General features: G+C 39.8%; 1 protein-coding gene across 10 annotated transcripts in view; it reads right to left on the bottom strand.

Annotated features, from left to right (window-relative positions):
* FBXO10 (F-box protein 10) overlaps positions 1 to 19610 on the bottom strand; it is an 84210-nt gene that overhangs the window by 42644 nt on the left and 21956 nt on the right. The gene's annotated exons all lie outside the window — the stretch shown is intronic.

Here is a 19610-nt window from a genome sequence, read left to right as displayed (position 1 = left end):
GAATCCTTCCCTGGGATTTTTCTACCTGCAATCAGCAGGGAAAACTTTCTTTTCTCTTAAAGACACTATAAAGATATGACCTAGTTTAGACTAGGTTTAGTTTGGACTAATACAGAGGGAACCCACCTTTGGCTGTTACTGTCCTAGAGCTGTCTCTACTCATCACGGATCGAATCCTCATGGGAGGCAACCTCAGGAAAACTGCTGCTGAGGTTTCTGGTCCTGGCTCTGCCACTGGTTACTCATGTAACCCTAGTGTCCCAAGCATCTACTGGGCTAGCTGCCCAACCATCTGCTCCCATGATTTTTGGGGGGAAAATATCCCTCCCCCCACCAACAGTTTACACCACTTGCTTATAGAGGTAGGGCTTTCCGCAGCCCTGTGTGTGGAATAACACTATCCAGACCCTTGGCTGCAAATGACTGGACTCTGGATGGCTCCACTGGGCCACTGAGATCTTTAGGGGAATGTGAGTTGCAATTCTAGAATCAGATTGACTTCTTTCCTGAATGGAGGGGAATGAGTGGCTTGTTTCCTAAGCTATAAACTCAGAAACAGTTGTTGGTGACCATTTTCTCTGGGGGCAGGGGAGGGTGGAAGCAGAAGCTGGTCTGCATTGAGAGGAGGATGAATGAGAGACACAGAAAAAAGCAGAGAAAAGGGCAGAAACAAGGGGCATCCCAGTGTTTCTCCAGCACTGCAGGTCACAGCTCCAGTCTACTCTCAAAGCTCAGCTCCATCCTTGCCTTTTGAATCCCTTCAGCTACCTCTGTACTCTTCTAGCAAATTCTCCTTTTTGCCTAAGCTGGCTTCACTGCATTTCTGTTGTTCACACCTAGTTTAAGCTCTATCAGCGTCAGTTTCCCCACCTAAAAAACAAGGCGGCTGAATTAGATGACCTAGAGCAACTTCCAAGTCTGAACCCTGTAAGGTCTCTAGACAACTAGAAACTAAAACTGGAAACAGGGCCGACTCCATCACTGACTTTAATAATCAAGTTGTCCACCTCTCCAGGGCCTTAGTTTTCCCCTCAATTTTATAAAAATGATGATCAAACTGGTCAGCCATTAGCCCCAAGAAGGCTAAAAACACAGATGTGTGATTACATCTGATAGAAATTCTAAGCCTCCTCCAGACAGGTATGGCTTTAACTCTACAGATTAGTATCAGAGCCCAGATATGCAGGTTCTTCCATCATGATCACCCAGTGAGACTTTATGAAGTTCTCAGTAGCACTGGAGAAGAACTGGCTCTGGACTGGTAAGCATGATGTAGAGAGGAAAGAAAGGCTGGGCTCCTGATACTGCAACTGCCCCAGGCAAATGCCATTTTACTCATGGTGGTTTCTGTGACACCCGTGTCTCCTGTTCCTCATCCCTTCTTTAGCCACACCTTCCCAGCCTTTTAAGGAGAAGAATGTTTTTCTATCCCTTCTCTAACCATTCTCTAGCTAAGCGATCACATTCATTCCCTTGATTTCAACTACCAGTGTAAATTCAGGACCTCAAAATCTGAATTTCCAGCCCCTGCTGTCTCTTTCAAGCTCCATACATGAACACCCAATTGCTGGCCAGACGTTTCTACCTGAATGTTCCACAGACACTAAAAACTCAGCATCACATCCAAAATGGAACCTCACCTTCCAATTTAGGCCATGACAGAATTCCTAGAACTGGATTCTCCTGCCTGCCACAAACGAGGGAACAAAATCCATGCTCTCAGGCACTGAATAGCAAGCCACAAAGGACTGTGATCTTAGAGAGCAAGGAAACAGGAGGAAAGTGCATGACTGCTCCAGCTGTCATCTTGGGGCACCTTCTCATTGTGGGGTAGGGAGATGGAGCCCAGGCAGAGTGATAGTCTACTGAGCAGGCAGATTTGAGTTCTGGGCTGAAGTGGCTGAAATCTGCCAGGCAGGGTATCCAGAGGGCGTGAGCGACACAGCGTGGGGGTGGGTTTGGCGGGCAGTTTCTTGGCTGAAAGCTGGACCACACGCGTACAGGGTGGGACTTCCACAGACCTAGTAGAAATTGCCTTCTCTGGGGTAAGTGGTGATACTAGAGATCAGGCAGAGCTGGGAGATCATGGAATTCCACCCAGAATATGGAGCATTCATACTGAGACTCAGAAAGGATGTGCCATGGGAATAAATTCAAATCGGAAGAATAAAGTCAAGCTTCATAGGATCAAAGGGTTCTTCCAGTAACTTATGCCTGCTAGAATGAAATTTAACAGTCCTAAAAAAAAAAAAAAAAAGGACAACATAATCTCGACTCCCTCAACATGTCAGCTACAAGATATTGTGATGTTGGCATAAGAAAACTAGAGAGTCCTAAGACCCAGTTCCACCCACCTGCGGGCAGGCACCAGTCCCTCCCACCAGGAAGCCAGCACAAGCCCTTGGACCCTCATCCACCAGGGGGCAGACACCAGAAGCAAGAGGAGCTACAATTCTGCAGCCTGAGGAATGGAGGCCACAAACACAGAAAGTTAGACAAAACAAGATGGCAGAGGAATATAACCCAGACGAAGGAACAAGATAAAACTCCAGAAGGACAACTAAGTGAAGTGGAGATAGGCAATCTGCCTGAAAAAGAATTCAGAGTAATGATAGTAGAGGTGATCCAAGATCTCGGAAAAAGAATGGAGGCACAGATTGGGAAGATACATGAAATGTTTAACAAAGAGTTAGAAGATTTAAAGAACAGAGATGAACAATATAAGAACTGAAATGAAAAATACAGTAGAGGGAATCAATAGCAGAATAAATGAGGCAGAAGAACAAATAAGTGAGCTGGAAGATAGATGGTGGAAATCACTGCTGCAGAACAGAATAAAGAAAAAAGAATGAAAAGAAATGAGGACAGTCTGAGAGACCTCTGGGACAACATTAAATGCACCAACATTCATATTATAGGGATCCCTGAAGGAGAAGAGAGAGAGAAAGGGCCTGAGAAAATATTTGAAAACATAATAGTTGAAAACTTCCTTAACATGGGAAAGGAAACACTCAAGTCCAGGATGCGCAGAGAATCCCATAGGGGATAAACCCCAGGAGGAACACACCAAGATACATACTATTCCAATTGACAAAAATTAAAGACAAAGAGAAAATATTAAAAGCAACAATAGAAAAAGCAACAAATAACATACAAGGGAATCCCCATAAGGTTATCAGCTGATTTTTCAGCAAAAACTCTGCAGGCCAGAAGGGAGTGGCATGATATATTGAAAGTGATGAAAGGGGAAAACCTACAACCAAGAATACTCTACCCAGCAAGGCTCCCATTCAGATTCTAGGGAGAAATCAAAAGCTTTACAGACAAGCAAAAGCTAAGGGAATTCAGCACCACCAGACCAGCTTTACAACAAATGCTAAAGGAACTTCTCTAGATGGAAAAGAAAAGGCCCCAACTAGAAACAAGAAAATTACGAATGGAAAAGCTCACCAGTAAAGGGAAACATACAGTTAAGGTAGGAAATCATTCACACACAAATATGATACTTAAACCAGTAATTGTGAGAGGAGGAGAATACAAATGCAGGATATTTGAAACACATTTGAAATTAAGAGATCAGCAACCTAAAACAATCATGCATATATATAGACTGCTATACCAAAACCATGGTAACCACAAACCAAAAATCTACAATAGATACACACACAAAAGAAAGCAATCCAAACACAACACTAAAGACAGTCATCAAATCACAAGAGAAGAGAACAAAAGAGGAAGGGAAGAAAAAAGACCCACAAAAACAAATCCCAAACAATTATCAAAATGGCAATAAGAACATCCATATTGATGATTACCTTAAATGTAAATGGATTAAATGCTCTAACCGAAAGACACAGACTGGCTGAATGGATACAAAAACAAGACCCGTATATATGCTGTCTACAAGAGACTCACTTCAGATATAGGGACACAAACAGACAAAGTGAGGGGATGGAAAATGGTATTCCATGCAAATGGAAATCAAAAGAAAGCTGGAGTAGCAATACTCATGTCAGACAAAATAGCCTTTAAAATAAAGGCTGTTACAACAGACAAAGAAGGAGGTTACATAATGATCAAGGGATCAATCCAAGAAGATATAACTGTAAATATATATGCACCCAACATAGGGGGGCCTCAACATATAAGGCAAATGCTAACAGCCATAAAAGGAGAAACTGACAGTAACACAATAATAGTAGGGGACTTTAACACCCCACTTACATCAATGGACAGATCATCCAGAAAGAAAATCAATAAGGAAAGACAGGCCTTAAATGACACATTAGATCACATGGACTTAATTGATATTTACAGAACATTCCATCCAAAAGCAGCAGGATACACATTCTACTTAAGTGCACACAGAACATTCTCCAGGATAGATCACATGCTGGGCCATAAAGCAAGCCTTAGTAAATTTAAGAAAATTGAAATCATATCAAACATCTTTTCTGATCACAATGCTATGAGATTAGAAATCAACTACAAGAAAAAAACAGTAAAAAAAAGCAAACACGTGGAGGCTAAACAATATGTTACTAAACAACCAATGGATCACTGATGAAACCAAAGAGGAAATAAAAAAATACCTAGAGACATATGAAAACGAAAACACAACAATCCAAAACCTATGGGACGCAGCAAAAGCTGTTCAATTAGGGAAGGTAAAAGCAATACAATCTTCCTCAGGAAACAAGAAAAATCTCAAACAACCTAACCTTACACCTAAAGTAACTAGAGAAAGAATAACAAACAAAACCCAAAGTTAGTAGAAGGAAAGAAACCATAAAGATCAGAACAGAAATAAATGAAATAGAGGTGAAGAAAACAATAGAAAACATCAAGCTGATTCTTTGAGAAGATAAGAAAAATTAATAAACCTTTAGCTAGACCCATCAAGAAAAAAAAGGTAGAGAGCTCAAATCAATAACATTAGAATGAAAAAGGAGAAGTTACAACCGACACCACAGAAATACAAAGGATCATAAGAGACTACTACAAGCAACTATATGCCAATAAAATGGACAACCTGGAAGAAATGGACAAATTCTTAGAAAGGTACAATCTTCCAAGAATGAACCAGGAAGAAATAGAAAATATGAACAGACCAATCACAAGTACTGATATTGAAACTGTGATTTAAAAACTTCCAACAAACAAAAGTCCAGGACCAGATGGCTTCACAGGTGAAGTCTATTAAACATTTAGAGAAGAGTTAACAGCTATCCTTCTGGAACTATTCCAAAAAACTGCAGAGGAAGGAACACTCCCAAACTCATTCTATGAGGCCACCATCACTCAGGTACCAAAACCAGACAAAGATAGCACAAAAAAAGAAAATTACAGGCCAATATCACTGATGAACATAGATGCAAAAATCTTTAACAAAATACTAGCAAACCAAATTCAACAATACATTAAAAGGATCATACACCATGATCAAGTGGGATTTATCCCAGGGGTGCAAGGATTTTTTCAATATCTGCAAATCAATCAGTGTGATACACCACATTAACAAATTGAAGAATAAAAACCATATGATCATCTCAATAGATGCAGAAAAAGCTTTCGATAAAATTCAACACTGATTTATGATAAAATCTCTCCAGAAAGTGGGTATAGAGGGAACCTACCTCAACATGACAAAGGCCATCTACGACAAACCCACAGCTAACATGGTACTCAACAGTGAAAAGCTGAAAGCATTTCCTCTAAGATCAGGAACAAGGTAAGGATGTACACTCTTGCCAATTTCATTCAAGATAGTTCTGGAAATCCTAGCCATGGCAATCAGAGAAGAAAAAGAAATAAAAGGAATCCAAATTGGAAAAGAAGAAGTAAAATGGTCACTGTTTGCAGATGACATGATACTATGCATAGAAAGTCCTAAATATGTTACCAGAAAACTACTAGAGCTCATCAATAAATTCAGTAAAGTTGCAGGATACAAAACTAATGCACAGAAATCTCTTGCATTTCTATACACTGACAACAAAAGATCAGAAAGAGAAATTAAGGAAACAATCCTATTTACCATTGCATCAAAAAGAATAAAATACCTAGCAATAAACCTATCTAAGGAGGCAAAAGACCTGTACTCTGAATACTGTAAGATGCTGATGAAAGAATTCAAAGATGACACAAACAGTTGGAAAGATATACCATGTTCTTGGATTGGAAGAATCAATATTGACAAAACAACTCTACTACCCAAGGCAATCTACAGATTCAATGCAATCTCTATCAAATTACCAATGGCATTTTTCACAGAACTAGAACAAAAAATTTTTTAATTTGTATGGAAACACAAAAGACCCCGAATAGCCAAAGCAATCCTAAGAAAGAAAAATGGAGCTGGAGGAATCAGGTTCCCTGACTTCAGACTATACTACAAAGCTACAGTAATCAAGACAATATAGTACTGGCACAAAAACAGAAATATAGATCAATGGAACAGTATAAAAAGCCCAGAAATAAACTCATGCACCTATGGTCAATTAATCTACAACAATGGAGAAAAGACAGTCTCTTCAATAAATGGTGCTGGGAAAACTGGACAGCTACATGTAAAAGAATAAAATTAGAACATTCTCTAACACCATACAGAAAAACAAACTCAAAATGGATTAAAGACCTAAATGTAAGACTAGATACTATGAAACTCTTAGAGGAAAACATAGGCAGAACACTCTTTGATGTAAATTGCAGCAATATCTTTTTGGACCCACCTTCTAGAGTAATGAATATAAAAACAAAAATAAACAAATGGGACCTAATTAAACTTTAAAGCTTTGCACAGCAAAGGAAACCATAAACAAAATGAAAAGACAATCCACAGAATGGGAGAAAATATTTGCAAATGATGCAACCAACAAGGGATTAATCTCCAAAATACACAAACAGCTCAGGCAGCTCAATATCAAAAACAAACAAACAAATCAAAAAATGGGCAGATCTTAATGGACATTTCTCCAAAGAGGACATACAGATGGCCAAAAAGCACATGAAAAGATGTTCAACATTGCTAATTATTAGAGAAATACAAATCAAAACTACAATGAGGTAGCACCTCACACTGGTCAGAATGGCCATCACTGACCATCACTGAAAAGTCTACAAACAATAAATGTTGGAAGGAGTGTGGAGAAAAGCAAACCCTCTTACACTGTTGGTGGGAATGTAAATTGGTACAACCGCTATGAAGAAGAGTATGGGGGTTCCTTAAAAAACTAAAAACAGAACTACCATATAATCCAGCAAGCCCACTCCTGGGCATATATCTAGAGAAAACCATAATTCAAAAAGATACATGCACCCCAATGTTCACTGCAGCACTATTTACAATAGCCAAGACATGGAAGCAACCTAAATGTCCATCGACAGAGGAACAGATAAAGAAGATGTGGTACATATATACAATGGAATATTACTTGGCCATAAAAAAGAATGAAATAATGCCATTTGCAGCAACATGGATGGACCTGAGATTATCATACTAAATGAAGTAAGTCAGACAGAGAAAGACAAATATCATATATCACTTATATGTGGAATCTAAAAAAATGATACAAATGAACTTATTTACAAAACAGAAAGACTCACAGACTTCAGAAACAAACTTATGGTTACCAAAGGGGAAAGGTGGCGGTAGGGAGGGATAAATGCATATATACAGTCTGTATGTACACATTACTATATACAAAATAGATAATCAGCAAGGACCTGCTGAATAGCACTGGGAACTCGACTCAATATCCTGTAATAACCTATATGGGAAAAGAATCTGCCAAAGAATGGACATATGCATATGTATAACTGAATCACTTTGCTGTACACCTGAAACTAATACAACATTGTAAATCAACTATACTCCAATACAAAATAAAAATGAAACTAAAAAAAAAAAAAAAGAAAACTAGAGAGTCCAGAAATAGATTTGTACGTATATTGGTCAACTGATTTCTGACAAAACATCAATGCAATTCAGTGGATGGAGAAAAGTCTTTTCATCAAATGGTGCTGGAAAAATGATATCCGTATGGAAAAAAAAAGAACTTTTGCCTCATACCTTACACCATACATGAAAAAAAGTAACTCAAGATTGATTATAGACATACACATAAAAACTAAATCTATAATGCTCCTAGAAGAAAATACAGGAAAATACATTTGCAACCTTGGGGTAGGCAAAGATTTCTGAGAACACAAAAGGCATTAATCGTTAAAAAAAACCTAGTAAATTGGTCTATCAACATTAAAATTTTCTGTTTATCAAAAGACATCATTAGGAAAAGAGAATGATAGAACGGGGAAAAATATTTGCAATACAACATACACAGGACAAAGAGCTTGAATCCAGGATATATTAAGAAATCCTACAACTCAGTAATAACAAAACCCAATAAAAAATAGGCAAAGATTTGAACAGAAACTTCAAAAAGAAAAAGGAACAGCCGATAAACTCATGAAGAGATACTCAACATCATTAGTATTCATTATTACTCAATTTGTATTAAAACCATGATGAGATAAATGTGTGTTTCACACACACTAAAATGGCTAAAATTAAGAACACTGAAAGCATCAAAGATGTGAAGTAACCAGAATTCTCATACATTGTTGGTAGGAGTATTAAATACTAGAAGCACTTCAGGAAACTGGCGATTTCTTCTGCAGTTAAAACATATACCTATCCCGGGACTTCCCTGGTGGTCCAGTGGTTAAGAATGCTTCTTGCAATGCAGGGGACACAGGTTCGATCCCTGGTCGGGGAACTAAGATCCCACAGGCCGTGACGTGGGGCAACTAAGCCCGCACACCACAACTACAGGGCCCATGCGCTCTGGAGCCTGCAAGCCACAACTAGAGAGAAGCCCATGCACCACAATGGAAGATCCTGTGTGCCGCAACTAAGACCCAACACAACCAATAAATAAATAAATAAATAATAAAAAAACAAACAAATCTAAAAAACCACATACCTATCCTGTGACCTAGAAATTCCACTCCTAGATATTTACCCAAGTGAAAATGTACATCTACAAAAGGACTGATTTTAGAATGTTTACAGCCGCTTTATTCCTAATAGTAAAACAAACAGACAGAAAACTAGAAATAACCCAAATGTCCATCAACAGAAGAGTGGATAAACAAATAACGGTGTATTCGTACAATGGAATACTATTCAGCAATAAAAAGGGATGAACTGCTGATAACACACAACATGGATGAATTGCAAAAAGAATGTGCTAGGCAAAAGAAATCAGTCACAAAAGCCTACATATTGTATGATTCCATTTAGGTGAAGTTCAAAAACAGATAAAATCATCTATGGTGACAAAAATCAGAACAGTGCCTGCCAATGGGGTAGGGATTGACTTGCGGGGGTCAAGAGGAAACTTTGGGAGTAAAGGAAAAGCTTTACAGCTTCACTGGTATGTAAGTTATATAGGTACATACATGTAAAAAAACCTCACTGGACTGTATGCTTCCATTCTGTGCATTTTATTGTGTGTAAACTTTGTCTCGAATTTAGGGAAACCTCCTTAATTTCTCTTCTGTCTCCTTCCCTCCCTCTCTCTCCCGGATAGCCTCTCAAGCCTTATGTTTCTGCCTCCTTAAGTACTCTCAAATTAGTCTTTGCTCTCTACCCTCTCTGTCACTGTGTTATTTCTGGCTTCACCATCTTTAGTCTGGATTACTACAGTAGAGTCTTAACCGGTCTCCCTGGAACCACTCCTGCCTCCATCCAATCCATCTGACATTCAGCTGCCAGAGGAATCTTTCTAAAATATGAATCTGGTCTGGTCGCTTAGTGTGAAATTCCTCAGTGGCCCCCCACGGCTTCTAGGATAAAGTCTAGTACAGAAGACAGGTCATGAGCTTGCTTATTTCTCTGGCCTCATCCCTGACATTCTTCCCACCCTACCCTCACAATCCCAGTAATATCTCTACAGACGGCCTTTCCTCATCCTCTCTCCTTAGATATGAAGTGCCTCTCTGGCTTCCAATGGCAACCTGAGAACAGCTCTATCACACAGCCTGTTTAAAATGTAAAACAAGACAGAGGACACAAAGCAAATGTGTAGGTTAGCGAATTGATTTATAAGGCAAACATCCTGTTAATCACCTCCTAGGTCAAAAAACAATTTTGCCAGCCAGAAGCCTCTCCATGTGCCCATCCCAATCCTGCCCCCCAGAGTAAACATTTTCCTCCTGACTCTGTAGTAATCCCTTCCTTAGGTTTCTTTGTGGTTTTATCACCTAAGCATGCATCCTTAGATAGTATAGTTTTAGTTTTGTCCTTAGGTTTTTAGCTTGATAAGTGTTTGAGTCTCATTCCACCTAAAGGTTCCCCTTCCATCCTTTTCTTTTCTTTACTACATATCTGTTGAAGAACTTGAACCATTTGACCGAAGTTTCTCAGTCTGGACTTTGCCGACCGTGTATGTTCTCGTGGGAGAGTTCACTTTTTCGCCCTGTCAGCTGATTTCCTGCATATTGGCAGCTGGATCAGGGGCTAGACTAGACTCAGGTTCCATCCCTTTAGCAAGTCTACAAGTGGTGGCGTATCTTTTTATCAGGAGATGTCCACAAGTCTGGCTGTCGCTTTTTTGATGTCAGTGCCCACTGACGCCCAATGCCTAGACCCACTCATTTCCCTGAAGGTAAAAAAACGGTGAAACTCCAACTGGATCATCTGGTTTTGATTTATTTGCTGAAATAACTTTCAGCAAATAGGAGAGTCTTCTCTTCATCCATCATTTGGTTACTCAGAGGTACAGTCCACTTAGGAAAGGCCAACTTGACTCTTTCATTTCCCAGGTTTCAAGATGATGAATTTGTCCCGTTATACTTTGAAGGTAACGAATTTGGGTTTGTGTGTGCATGTGTTTAAACTATTATTATAAACACATGGATTTAAACATATTGTATGGCTTTCAAGTCTTTGAATTTGCTATTCTTCCTGAAGCTCAAATTGAGCCAGCGTTGGCCTCGATTTAGTTCCTCAGTGCTTCTGGCACAACCACAGTAATCTTTGATCGTTTCCTTGCTATGTGGTACTTCAAGATGTTCCTAGCTCACTTTTTACATTTCTTGCTCAGACATAGTATCAGACAATTCTCTAAGAAAGAATTTGTGTTTATTTTAAATTGAAATTTTTACTGAGATAATTGTAGGTCTGTATGAAATTGTAAGAAATAATAGAGATCTCTTGTATTCTTTGCCCAGTTACCCGCAGTGGTAACATTTTGCACAACTACAGCATAATAACACAACCAGCATAGTGACATTGAAACAACCCACCACCTTATTCAGATTTCCTGTTTTACTTATACTCGTTTTTGTGTGTCTATATTACATTCTGTACAATTTTTATCACCTGTGTATGTTCCTGTATCCACTATCCATAGTCAAGACACTAACAGTTCCAACACCACAAGGACCCCTCATACTACCCTTTTATAATCACACCTACCACCCTCCTGACTCCTCTTCCCATCCCTAATCCCTGACAACCATTAATCTGTCCTTCATTCTAAAATTGTGTCACTTAAAAATGTCATGTAAATGGAATTTTACAGTGTGTAAGGATGGGACTGGCTTTTTTCTCTCAGCATTATTCGTTGGAGATGCAGTCAAGTCTCTGTATCACTAGTTTGTTCCTTTAGAATGCTGAGTAGCATTCCACAGTGTTGATGCACCAGTGTACATTTGCAGAATTTTGACAAATGCATTCACACATCTAATCCAAACCCCACCAATACAGAATATTACCGTCACCCCAGAAAGTTCACTCATGACTTTTCTTAGTCAATCCCTAACCCCAATCCCAAGAGGCAACCACTGTTGTGATTCTTCTACCATAGATTAGTTTTGTCTGTTCTAGAATTTCATATAAATGGAATCATGCAGTATTCTTTTGGGTAAGGCTTCTTTCACTCAGAAGAACATTTTGGAGACTCATCCATTTTGCTGCATGCATCAGTAGCTCATCCCTTTTTATTGTTGAGTAGTAGTTCATTATATATTAAAATATCACAGTTTTTAAAAAAATCAATCCTCCTATTGGTAGAAAGCAAAACTGTTTCCAGTTTGGTGCTATTATGAATATGCTGCTGTGAATATTCTTATACAAGTGCTTTGTGGACATATGTTTTAATTTTTTTTTGAGTAAATGCTTAGAAGGGGGCTTCCGGGAAGATGGCGGAAGAGTAAGACGTGGAGATCACCTTCCTCCCCTCAGATACACCAGAAATACATCTACACGTGGAACAACTCCTACAGAACACCTACTGAACACTGGCAGAAGACCTCAGACCTCCCAAAAGGCAAGAAACCCCCCCACGTACCTGGGTAGGGCAAAAGAAAAAATAATAAACAGAGACAAAAGAATAGGGACGGGACCTGCACCAGTGGGAGGGAGCTGTGAAGGAGGAAAGGTTTCCACACACTAGGAAGCCCCTTCGTGGGCAGAGACTGCGGGTGGCGGAGGGGGAAAGCTTCGGAGCCGCGGAGGAGAGCATAGCCACAGGGGTGCGGAGAGCAAAGTGGGGAGATTCCCGCACAGAGGATCAGGGCCGACCCGCACTCACCAGCCCGAGAGGCTTGTCTGCTCACCCACCAGGGTGGGCGGGGCTGGGAGCTGAGGCTCGGGCTTCGGTCGGAGCACTGGGAGAGGACTGGGGTTGGTGGCGTGAACACAGCCTGCAGGGGGTTAGTGCACCACGGCTAGCCGGGAGGGAGTCCGGGGAAAAGTCTGGACCTGCCGAAGAGGCAAGAGACTTTTTCTTACCTCTTTGTTTCCTGGTGCGCGAGGAGAGGGGATTAAGAGCGCTGCTTAAAGGAACTCCAGAGACAGGCGCGAGCCGCGGCTAACACTGCGGACCCCAGAGACGGGCATGAGACGCTAAGGCTGCTGCTGCCGCCACCAAGAACCCTGTGTGCGACCACAGGTCACTCTCCACACCCCCCTTCCGGGGAGCCTGTGCAGCCCGCCACTGCCAGGGTCCCGAGATCCAGGGTCAACTCCTCCGGGAGAATGCACAGCGCGCCTCAGGCAGGTGCAACGTCATGCTGGCCTCTGCCGCCGCAGGCTCGCCCCGCACTCCATGCCCCTCCCTCCCCTCGGCCTGAGTGAGCCAGAGCCCCCGAATCAGCGGCTCCTTTAACCCCGTTCGTCTGAGCGAAGAACAGACGCCCTCTGGTAACCTACACTCAGAGGTGGGGCCAAATCCAAAGCTGAGCCCCTGGGAGCTGTACGAACAAGGAAGAGAAAGGGAAATCTCTCCCAGCAGCCTCAGGAGCAGCGGATTAAAGCTCCACAATCAACTTGATGTACCCTTCATCTGTGGAATACATGAATAGACAACCAATCATCCCAAATTAAGGAGGTGGACTTTGAGAGCAAGATTTATGATTTTTTCCCCTTTTACTTTTGTGAGTGTGTATGTGTATGCTTCTGTGTGAGATTTTGTCTGTATAGCTTTGCTTCCACCATTTGTCCTATGGTCGTATCCATCCTTTTTTGTTTGTTTGTATTTTCTACTGTTTAAAACATTTTTTCTTAATAATTATTTTTTATTTTAATAATTTTATTTTACCTTACTTTATTTTATTTTCTATTGTCCCCTTCCTTCCTTCCTTCCCTCCCTCCCTCCCTTCCTTTCTTTCTTCTTTCTCTCCCTTTTATTCTGAGCCGTGTGGATGAAAGGCTCTTGATGCTGCAGCCAGGAGTCAGTGCTGTGCCTCTGAGGTGGGAAAGCCAACTTCAGGATACTGGTCCACAAGAGACCTCCCAGCTCCACATAATATCAAATGGTGAAAATCTCCCAGAGATCTCCATCTCAACACCAGCACCCAGCTTCACTCAACGACCAGCAAGCTACAGTGCTGGACATCTTATGCCAAACAACTAGCAAGACAGGAACACAACCCCACCCACTAGCAGAGAGGCTGCCTAAAATCATAATAAGTCCACAGACACCGCAAAACACACTACCAGACGTGGACCTGCCCACCAGAAAGACAAGATCCAGCCTCAACCACCAGAACACAGGCACTAGTCCCCTCCACCAGGAAGCCTACACAACCCACTGAACCAACTTTAGCCACTGGGGACAGACACCAAAAACAACGGGAACTACGAACCTGCAGTCTGCAAAAAGGAGACCCCAAACACAGTAAGATAAGCAAAACGGGAAGACACAAAAACACACCGCAGATGAAAGAGCAAGATAAAAGCCCACCAGAACTAACAAATGAAGAGGAAATAGGCAGTCTACCTGAAAAAGAATTCAGAATAATGATAGTAAAAATGATCCAAAATCTTGGAAATAGAATAGACAAAATGCAAGAAACATTTAACAAGGACCTAGAAGAACTAAAGATGAAACAAACAACAATGAACAACACAATAAATAAAATTAAAAATACTCTAGATGGGATCAATAGCAGACTAACTGAGGCAGAAGAACGGATATGTAACCTGGAAGATAAAATAGTGGAAATAACTACTGCAGAGCAGAATAAAGAAAGAAGAATGAAAAGAGCTGAGGACAGTCTCAGAGACCTCTGGGACAACATCAAACGCAACATTCAAATTATAGGGGTTTCAGAAGAAGAAGAGAAAAAGAAAGGGACTGAGAAAATATCTGAAGAGATTATAGTTGAAAACTTCCCTAATACGGGAAAGGAAATAGTTAATCGAGTCCAGGAAGCACAGGGAGTCCCATTCAGGATAAATCCAAGGAGAAATACGCCAAGACACATATTAATCAAACTGTCAAAAATTAAATACAAAGAAAACATATTAAAAGCAGCAAGGGAAAAACAACAAATAATACACAAGGGAATCCCCATAAGGTTAACAGCTGATCTTTCAGCAGAAACTCTGCAAGCCAGAAGGGACTGGCAGGACATATTGAAAGTGATGAAGGAGAAAAACCTGCAACCAAGATTACTCTACCCAGCAAGGATCTCATTCAGATTTGATGGAGAAATTAAAACCTTTACAGACAAGCAAAAGCTGAGAGAGTTCAGCACCACCAAACCAGCTTTACAACAACTGCTAAAGGACCTTCTCTAGGCAAGAAACACAAGAGAAGGAAAAGACCTACAATAACGAACCCAAAACAATTAAGAAAATGGGAATAGGAACATACATATGGATAATTACCTTAAATATAAATGGACTAAATGCTCCCACCAAAAGACACAGATTGGCTGAATGGATACAAAAACAAGACCCATATATTTGCTGTCAACAAGAGACCCACTTCAGACCTAGAGACACAAACAGACTGAAAGTAAGGGGATGGAAAAAGATATTCCATGCAAATGGAAACCAAAAGAAAGCTGGAGTAGCAATTCTCATATCAGACAAAATAGACTTTAAAATAAAGACTATTAGAAGAGACAAAGAAGGACACTACATAATGATCAAGGGATCGATCCAAGAAGAAGATATAACAATTGTAAATATTTATGCACCCAACACAGGAGCACCTCAATACATAAGGCAAATACTAACAGCCATAAAAGGGGAAATCGACAGTAACACATTCGTAGTAGGGGACTTTAACACCCCACTTTCACCAATGGACAGATCATCCAAAATGAAAATAAATAAGGAAACACAAGCTTTAAATGATACATTAAACAAGATGGACTTAATTGATATTTATAGGACATTCCATCCAAAAACAACAGAATACACATTTTTCTCTAGTGCTCATGGAACATTCTCCAGGATAGACCATATCTTGAGTCACAAATCAAGCCTTGGGAAATTTAAGAAAATTGAAATTGTATCAAGTATCTTTTCTGACCACAACGCTATGAGACTAGATATCAATTACAGGAAAAGATCTGTAAAGAATACAAACACATGGAGGCTAAACAATACACTACTTAATAACGAAGTGATCACTGAAGAAATCAAAGAGGAAATCAAAAAATACCTAGAAACAAATGACAATGGAGACACGACGACCCAAAACCTATGGGATGCAGCAAAAGCAGTTCTAAGAGGGAAGTTTATAGTAATACAATCCTACCTTAAGAAACGGGAAGCATCTCAAATAAACAACATAACCTTGCACCTAAAACAATTAGAGAAAGAAGAACAAAAAAAACCTGAAGTTAGCAGAAGGAAAGAAATCATAAAAATCAGATCAGAAATAAATGAAAAAGAAATGAAGGAAATGATAGCAAAGATCAATAAAACTAAAAGCTGGTTCTTTGAGAAGCTAAACAAAATTGATAAACCATTAGCCAGACTCATCAAGAAAAAAAGGGAGAAGTCTCAAATCAATAGAATTAGAAATGAAAAAGGAGAAGTAACAACTGACACTGCAGAAATACAAAAGATCATGAGATTACTACAAGCAACTCTATGCCAATAAAATGGACAACGTGGAAGAAATGGACAGATTCTTAGAAATGCACAACCTGCCAAGACTGAATCAGGAAGAAATAGAAAATATGAACAGACCAATCGCAAGCACTGAAATTGAAACTGTGATTAAAAATCTTCCAACAAACAAAAGCCCAGGACCAGAAGGCTTCACAGGCGAATTCTATCAAACATTTAGAGAAGAGCTAACACCTATCCTTCTCAAACTCTTCCAAAATATAGCAGAGGGAGGAACACTCCCGAACTCATTCTACGAGGCCACCATCACCCTGATACCAAAACCAGACAAGGATGTCACAAAGAAAGAAAACTACAGGCCAATATCACTGATGAACATAGATGCAAAAATCCTCAACAAAATACTAGCAAACAGAATCCAACAGCACATTAAAAGGATCATACACCAGGATCAAGTGGGGTTTATTCCAGGAATGCAAGGATTCTTCAATATACGCAAATCATTCAACGTGTTACACCATATTAACAAATTGAAGGAGAAAAACCATATGATCATCTCAATAGATGCAGAGAAAGCTTTCAACAAAATTCAACACCTATTTATGATAAAAACCCTGCAGAAAGTAGGCCTAGAGGGAACTTTCCTCAACGTAATAAAGGCCATATATGACAAACCCACAGCCAACATCATCCTCAATGGTGAAAAACTGAAAGCATTTCCACTAAGATCAGGAACAAGACAAGGTTGCCCACTCTCACCACTTTTATTCAACATAGTTTTGGAAGTTTTAGCCACAGCAATCAGAGAAGAAAAGAAAATAAAAGGAATCCAAATCAGAAAAGAAGAAGTAAAGCTGTCACTGTTCACAGATGACATGATACTATACATAGAGAATCCTAAAGATGCTACCAGAAAACTACTAGAGCTAATCAATGAATTTGGTAAAGTAGCAGGATACAAAATTAATGCACAGAAATCTCTGGCATTCCTCTACACTAATGATGAAAAATCTGAAAGTGAAATCAAGAAAACACTCCCATTTACCATTGCAACAAAAAGAATAAAATAGCTAGGAATAAACCTACCTAAGGAGACAAAAGACATGTATGCAGAAAATTATAAGACACTGATGAAAGAAATTAAAGACGATACAAATAGATGGAGAGATACACCATGTTCTTGGATTGGAAGAATCAACACTGTGAAAATGACTCTACTACCCAAAGCAATCTACAGATTCAATGCAATCCCTATCAAGCTACCACTGGCATTTTTCACAGAACTAGAACAAAAAGTTTCACAATTTGTATGGGAACACAAAAGACCCCAATAGCCAAAGCAATCTTGAGAACGAAAAACGGAGCTGGAGGAATCAGGCTCCCTGAATTCAGACTACACTACAAAGCTACAGTAATCAAGACAGTATGGTACTGGCATAAAAACAGAAAGACAGATCAATGGAACAGGATAGAAAGCCCAGAGGTAAACCCACGCACATATGGTCACCTTATCTTTGGTAAAGGAGGCAGGAATGTACAGTGGAGAAAGGACAGCCTCTTCGATAAGTGGTGCTGGGAAAACTGGACAGCTACATGTAAAAGTATGAGATTAGATCACTCCCTAACACCATACACAAAAATAAGCTCAAAATGCATTAAAGACCTAAATGTAAGGCCAGACACTATAAAACTCTTAGAAGAAAACATAGGCAGAACACTCCATGACATAAATCACAGCAAGATCCTTTTTGACCCACCTCCTACAGAAATGGAAATAAAAATAAACAAATGGGACGTAATGAAACTTCAAAGCTTTTGCACAGCAAAGGAAACCATAAACAAGATGAAAAGACAACCCTCAGAATGGGAGAAAATATTTGCAAGTGAAGCAACTGACAAAGGTTTAATCTCCAAAATTTATAAGCAGCTCATGCAGCTCAATAACAAAAAACCAAACAACCCAATCCAAAAATGCGCCGAAGACCTAAATAGACATTTCTCCAAAGAAGATATACAGACTGCCAACAAACACATGAAAGAATGCTCAACATCATTACATTAGAGAAATGCAAATCAAAACTACAATGAGATATCATCTCACAGCAGTCATCAAAAAAATCTACAAACAATAAATGCTGGAGAAGGTGTGGAGAAAAGGGAACACTCTTGCACTGCTGGTGGGAATGTAAATTGATACAACCACTATGGAGAACAGTAATGGAGGTTCCTTAAAGAACTACAAATAAAACTACCATATGACCCAGCAATCCCACTACTGGGCATATACCCTGAGAAAACCATAATTCAAAAAGAGCCATGTACTAAAATGTTCATTGCAGCTCTATTTACAATAGCCCAGAGATGGAAACAACCTAAGTGTCCATCATCGGATGAATGGATAAAGATGTGGCACATATATACAATGGAATATTACTCAGCCATAAAAAGAAACGAAATTGAGCTATTTGTAATGAGGTGGATAGACCTAGAGTCTGTCATACAGAGTGAAGTAAGTCAGAAAGAGAAAGACAAATACCGTATGCTAACACATATATATATGGGATTTAAGAAAAAAAATGTCATGGAGAACCTAGGGGTAAGACAGGAATAAAGACACAGACCTACTAGAGAATGGACTTGAGGATATGGGGAGGGGGAAGGGTAAGCTGTGACAAAGTGAGAGAGAGGCATGGACATATATACACTACCAAACATAAGGCAGATAGCTAGTGGGAAGCAGCCGCATAGCACAGGGATATCAGCTCGGTGCTTTGTGACCGCCTGGAGGGGCGGGATAGGGAGGGTGGGAGGGAGGGAGACGCAAGAGGGAAGAGATATGGGAACATATGTATATGTATAACTGATTCACTTTGTTATAAAGCAGAAACTAACACACCATTGTAAAGCAATTATACTTCAATAAAGATGTAAAAAAAATATTTTAAAAAATGCTTAGAAGGGAAATTGCTGGGTTCTTTTTCCAAAGAACATTTTACACTCTCACCATGAATGTATAAGAAACACCACTGCTCCACAACTTCACTAACATTTATTGTTGTCGGTCTTGTATCATTCTGGTGGACATGTAAGGTACCTCATTAAAAAAATTTTTTTATTGAACTATAGTTGATTTACAATATAGTGTTACAAATTCAGATTCTTTTCCATTACAGGTTATTACAAGATACAGTACTGAATATAGTTCCCTGTGCTATACAGTAGGTCCTTGTTG

The sequence above is a fragment of the Pseudorca crassidens genome, chromosome 7 (genome assembly GCF_039906515.1).
Source record: "Pseudorca crassidens isolate mPseCra1 chromosome 7, mPseCra1.hap1, whole genome shotgun sequence".
NCBI classification, from domain to species: Eukaryota; Metazoa; Chordata; class Mammalia; order Artiodactyla; family Delphinidae; genus Pseudorca; species Pseudorca crassidens.
The sequence above is the reverse complement of the archived record's forward strand: the minus strand, read 5'-3'. Positions and strand labels throughout refer to the sequence as shown.